Source organism: Coenobita brevimanus, chromosome 67 (assembly GCF_032717465.1).
Source record: "Coenobita brevimanus isolate Jiangsu-jjx chromosome 67, ASM3271746v2, whole genome shotgun sequence".
In the NCBI taxonomy this organism is placed as follows: Eukaryota; Metazoa; Arthropoda; class Malacostraca; order Decapoda; family Coenobitidae; genus Coenobita; species Coenobita brevimanus.
In genome coordinates this window covers 20,515,886-20,522,195 of record NC_137020.1, presented here as the reverse complement: position 1 = coordinate 20,522,195, position 6,310 = coordinate 20,515,886, and positions in this window count along the sequence as shown.

The window sequence follows — 6,310 nt, the reverse complement described above, 5'->3', positions numbered from 1 at the left end:
TAGCTTGGGGGAACTCCATTTCTCCCATTTATTAAGAACTGACTTGAAAAATTTTGCGATACAGAATGTTAAAGCAACTGGACGATAGTTAGAAGGTTGGGAGTGGTCACCTTTCTTTGGGACTGGCTGAATGAGAGCAAACTTCCAGTAAGACGGAAAGGTACAAGTTGATAGACAAAGGTGAAAGAGTTTGCCTAGGGAGGGTGTAAACAGAGAAGCACAGTTCTTGAGAACAACAGGAGAGACTCCATCAGGTCCATATGCCTTGTTAGTATTGAGGCCTGTAATGGCAGAAAATACATCAGCTGAAGACATTTCAATGTCAGCCATGAGGAAGTCAGAGACGGGAAGTGATGGAGGAACAGCACCGGAATCATCTAAGGTGGAATTGGAGAAGGTCTGAGCTAAGAGATATGCTTTATCCGTAGAAGAAATAGCTACAGAACCATCAGAGTAGAAAAGAGGAGGGAAGGATGATGAGGTAAAGTTGTTAGAAAGGTTTTTGGCAAGTTAGAAAGAGCGAGAAGGATTCAAGTTGGAGAGTTGAGAGCATGTCGTATGGATGAAACTATTTTTAGCAGAGCGAAGAACAGACTTAGCACGATTCCAGGAAGAAACGTAAAAAAGATGTGATTCAGGGGTGAGTTGACTCTGATACCTTTTATAGGCCCTCTCCTTGTTGCAGACAGCATTAGAACAAGCGTGATTAAACCAAGGCTTTCTTGCATTTGTCAAGGGAAATGAGAAAGGATTCTATGCTTCCATGCCCAAGAGAATAACCTCCGTAATGCGCATGGCACACTCAGATGGCTCCCGGCCATGGAAGCAATAATCATTCCAAGGAAAATCAAAGAAGTACTGCCGGGGGGCCTCCCAATCTGCAGCTCCGAAGTGCCACAGACGACGTTTCTTCGGAGGGTCCACAGGCCGTACCAGAGCGATAGGACTGGTTAAGGTGATAAGGTTGTGATCGGAGGGGCCCAACAGAGAGAAATGATTAACAGTGTAAGCAGAAGGATTATTTGTAAGGAAGAGGTCAAGTATGTTGGAGCTCTCTCCAAGGCGGTCAGGGATACGGGTAGGGTGCTGTACAAGCTGCTCTAGGTCATTAAGGATAGAAAAGATGTAGGCTTGTTCACCAGGTGGATCAGTGGAAGGACAGAAGAGCCAAAGGTGGTGGTGGTGAACAGTGAAATCTCACACACCCAAACTCCTCTACCAATTGTCTCAATCTCTCCTCTGAATCAGCCACCAATGTAGTATCATCCACAAACAGCAGCCGATTGAGATTCCTCTCTCTACCATCAGCATTCACCAGGCTCAAATCTCCACCTAACATTCTCGCATTCACATGCCTTACAACACCATCCATATGAATATTAAACAACCAAGGTGACATCACACATCCCTGCTGCAGCCCCACTCTAATGAGAAAACAATCACTTACAGCATTTCCCACTCTTACACACTGTCTACTATTTACAAAAAAAAAAAAAAAAATCAGTTCTATCATACGCTTTCTCTAAATCCATGAACGCCCAAAACACATCCGTACCTTTCGCTAAATACTTTTCACACACCTGCCTTACAGCAAACACCTGGTCCACACATCCCTTCCCTCTCCTATAAGACATATTGCTCATCACCAGTCACTCCCTCTGTACCCTCTCTAACTCTCTTAATTAGCTCTCTCGCACACACCTTACCTACAACACTCAACAGACTTATACCACTAAAGCTAGTTCATTCATTCTTATCACCTTTACCTTTGCTAGTACATTCATACTTATCACCTTTACCTTTGCTAGTACATTCATACTTATCACCTTTACCTTTGCTAGTACATTCATACTTATCACCTTTAACTTTATGAAATAGAACTACACAAGCACTTGCCCAGTCAAATGACAACATACCGCTCACAAAACACACATTCAGCAATCTTACTAATCACCCAGCAAAAGTCGCTCCACCACATTTCAGGCATTCCACAGCACACCCATCCATACCTGCAGTTTTCCCTGCTTTCATCTCCTTTACTGCCTCCTGCACTTCCTCCTCGTGAGGAAAGAATCATTCAGCTCTCCCAACACATTTAATCCTTGCACCCTTCCGCCTGCCACAATCTCAGCCTCCCTTTCCTCCTCTACATTTAACAATCTTTCAAACTACTTCGACCATTTCTTCCTTACTGCATCTATCTCAATGTAAATCCTTCCATTCTCTGGTTTTACTCGCTCTTTCTTGCCAGATTCTCCCTTTCGCACCATTTTCACCTCCTTCCAAAACATATTCTTATTCTCTTGAAAATTCTCAGTCAACCGCCTACCCCACCTCTCATCTGCTGCCAATTTAGTATTGTACACACCCCTTCTCACCCTATTCCTCTTTTCCTTATATCTCTCATAATTATGACACCTCATCCTTCCTCTGTAGCCACACTTCATATGCATGTCTCTTCTCAGCCACAGCCATATTTACTTCCTCACACCGCCATTCACTTCCCTCTCTTACACAACCACTCACTCGTCTCACACCACACACGACCATAGCACTCTTAAACCACTTTCATTCCTCCTCCACACTGCCATTTTCCTGATCGTTCACTGCGTTCCACTCATCTCTCAACTTCTGATACTCTATCATTTTCTCTCTTTTATCCAACTCACCCACTTTCAAAACCTCCCTGCCACATCTAACTCTCCTACCTCTCGCCCAGCTCATACCTACTCTCAACTTTCCCTCCACCAGGTAGTGGTCAGACCTACCTCCCCCTTCCCTATCAAAACTCTCACATCCAACAATCTTTCTCTTACATTCTCGGACAGAACCATATAGTCCATCAATGCTCTATCAACAACCCTGCCACCCTCCTGTCTCACCCAAGAATACATACATATACCTTTCTTCTCAAACAAAGTATTTCCAATCACACTCTCTCGCTCATCACGCACCCCTATCGTTCTTTCCCCATTTTCATTTCTTCCAGGCACACCCTGCAAACCAACTGCACCATCAACTGATACATTTCCCACTCTAGCATTCAGATCTCCCATTATTACCACATTCACATTTGCTCCAAAACACTGCAGACATTCATCATCATTCCATAAAGACTCCCGTTCTTTTGCATCCTTTTAGTTACCAGGCCTATATGCACTTATAATTCACATCCAAATTTCGCTTTCACCCACATTAGTATCGATGACACATCCTTTCACTTAATTACACACTGCCGCATTTCCAGGCTCATTAACAAGGTCACACCTTCTCTCGCCCTTCCTCTATCAACACCTGACATCCTTCCATTCACACTTCCAAACTCACCTTTCACTTTCATATTTGTTTCACTCAAAGCTAACACATCCAACTTTCTTCTCACAAACATTTTCCCAATCTCCTCCCATTTAGCTTGAATCCATGCACATTCATAGACCCAGTCTTAAGGGGACGGGGATAACTCAATGCCCCTTCCCTTTTGATTCCCTGTCTCATTGTAGGAAACAAATAAACAGAGGATGGGGTCCCTAGTCCCCTCACCCCGACCCTTTTAGTTGCCTTTAACGACACGCAGGGAATACCGTGGCAGAATTCTTCCTAACACAACCTGGCCACAGAGTTGTAGTACCACCCCATAGTCCAGCCAGATTGTCCCCCCTCCACAGGGGTGAGGGGCACAATATCTATCTATCTATATAGTGTGTGTGTGTGTGTGTGTGTGTGTGTGTGTGTGTAATTCACCGGGTCGGTCAGGATCACTTGATGTCGTGATGGTCAGCTTTTACCCTCCCGGAAGGGAGCTGAGAGCTCATATAGTCCGATCTAAGGGCAAGGCTGTGACCTTCACACACGCACACACCCGTCCCCTTGCTCAAGGGGGACAGTAACCACCCACTTCGTCAGTGAAACTTTTCGCAACCTGAGCGAGGCGCGAACTCCCGTCCATCAGTTGGCAAGCGGGAACGTTACCACTGCACCAGCGAGCGGTGTGAGTGTGTGTGTGTGTGTGTGTGTGTGTGTTTTCCCAGGGGAACCACCTTCTAGTGGTGGGGGGGTTTGTGTACTCCGCAAATATAGTGGATCATACCAGCGAGGGGCTGTCCCTACCAGCCTCAGTAGCAAGAGAATGTTACCCATGCTGGAGAGGCCATCAATGAGGGGTCAAACTTAGTGTTCCCAGCCCCACTGCCTTCTGAATTACCCTCGCATGGGTTAAGGCTACGAGAGTAATCCTCAAACAAAAAAGCCGTGAATGCAGCCCCACAGAAAGAGGGGCTCGACAGACAAAACTCCTGTCAGAATTCTGCAACCCTTACCAGTACATGCTCATCACGATTCATCATGCCACTACCACAGGCTAAGAAAGACCATGTTATGTGATGGTAAAAACTACAGACCTTCACCATCACATCAAATGTAGTCATTGTGCAAGCCCTCTGCTGCATTCACCAATTTCATCTTTTCACCATATTGTAAACGCCCATGGCGACGAGATAGGGTGATTGTGACAGGTCAGAGATGTGGCTGGAAGTCTCTAGCTCGAGTTCTGCCTTTGGTGGGGCTGGCCCAGAGGTTTCAGGTATGCTGGCATAGGAGCAAGTCATGCCTTCGGCAGCATCCAGTGCGACTAAGTAGGTGGAAACAGACACCCAGCTACTAACCCCTGACGAGCAAAGGTTTAGAAGAGGTAACCTAAACATTTGATGTTCTGCATCACCTGGACAGATAACCACGTCTGTCAAGCTGTCTCACACTGTAGTCGAAAAACCACAAGAATCCCTCTGACTCATGCTACCTGGAATATATTCAATTTGCTTGATACTCACCGACATTCGACGATGCTGTAGTACTGCCCTTATTGCCCCTAAACTGAAAAGATATAAAACTGACATTGTTGCCTCGTCTGAGACTCCCTTACAGAAGCAGGAAAAGAATATTCCTATTTCTGAAGGGGATACTCAAACTCAAACAATGTAAAAAAGAAGCCATAGTATTGGCATTACAGTCTCAAGCACCCTGCCTAAATGCAACACTCATCAGTGCCTATACCCCACCGCTTGACTCAGAGGGCACTGTCAAAGATTCCTTTTATAATTCTCTGGAAGCTACCATTCGTTCAATACAAAATAATGGCAAGCTCGTCCTGCTTGGAGATTAAATTGACTGAATAAGGAAAGGTAATTGCCTTTGGCAAAGGGATGATAGCCTGCCATGGTGTTTGGTAAATTGAACACTATACTTATGCTCAGAACACAGTCTGGTAATCACAAACACCGTTTTTCAACTTAATAAACACAAGACCACTTGGATATACCCACAATTTAGACAATGGCACCCAATTGACTATGTCATTGTAAGACAGCAAGACCGAATGGAAGTTCTTACAACCCACCCTATAAGAAGTGCTGAGTGCTTAATAGAGTATAAACTTATACTCACCAAGCTAAAATCAGTCATACACCCTCAAATGTGCCACAAAGTATCCTCGAAAAAACTAAACTGTGGTATAATCAAGGATGCAACTGATGGAAGTACCTTCCACAGCACTATTACAGACAAGCTTTCTCAATCCTCTCCACTTGACCTAAACAACAATGCAACAAACCAAGATGCAGAGTGGCTGAACATTAAGACACAGTTTCAATGCACTGCACAAGAAACCCTAGGCTTTTCCACTCGCCACCATAAAGACTGGTTTGATGGAAATGCTGAGGTAATACATGCCTTCTTGCAATGAAGAACCAAGCACATGACAACTGGTTGGCTTATCCTAGCTATTTGACCCTTAAATCTGAATTCCATGATCTCAGAAGTGAAACACAGAGAAAACTGCTTGACATGGACAATAAATGGTGGATGGACTGGGCGAGCAAAATAGCAGCAAAGACTGGCTGATATGAATGACAAACGTGGGTTGTACAAGTCCATAAGAACCATCTCTGAGCCAACCAAACAAAACATACGCATAGCCCTTATTAAATCAGGCGAATGAGCACTTTAGAGACAAGCCAGCTCCTCGATAACATTCCAAATACTCCTTAACCCGTCGCATCCCGGCAGATTTTTCACCAATGACCACCCCAATCCTGACAATTTTTTTTTTTTTTTTGGGGGGGGGGGCTAAAACCTCCGCTTTTTATGAGAAACATCGAAAATTCAGAGAGAATGTGCTCACCTAAGCTTAGTTTTTTTTTTTTTTAGGTTCTTTTTTTACCATTCAGTACAAGCCCGAACACTCTGTGGAACACTGTCCCTGAAGGCCAAGCAGGGAGGGGTGCATGATGAAAACAAAATCGGTATCACAGGGCAT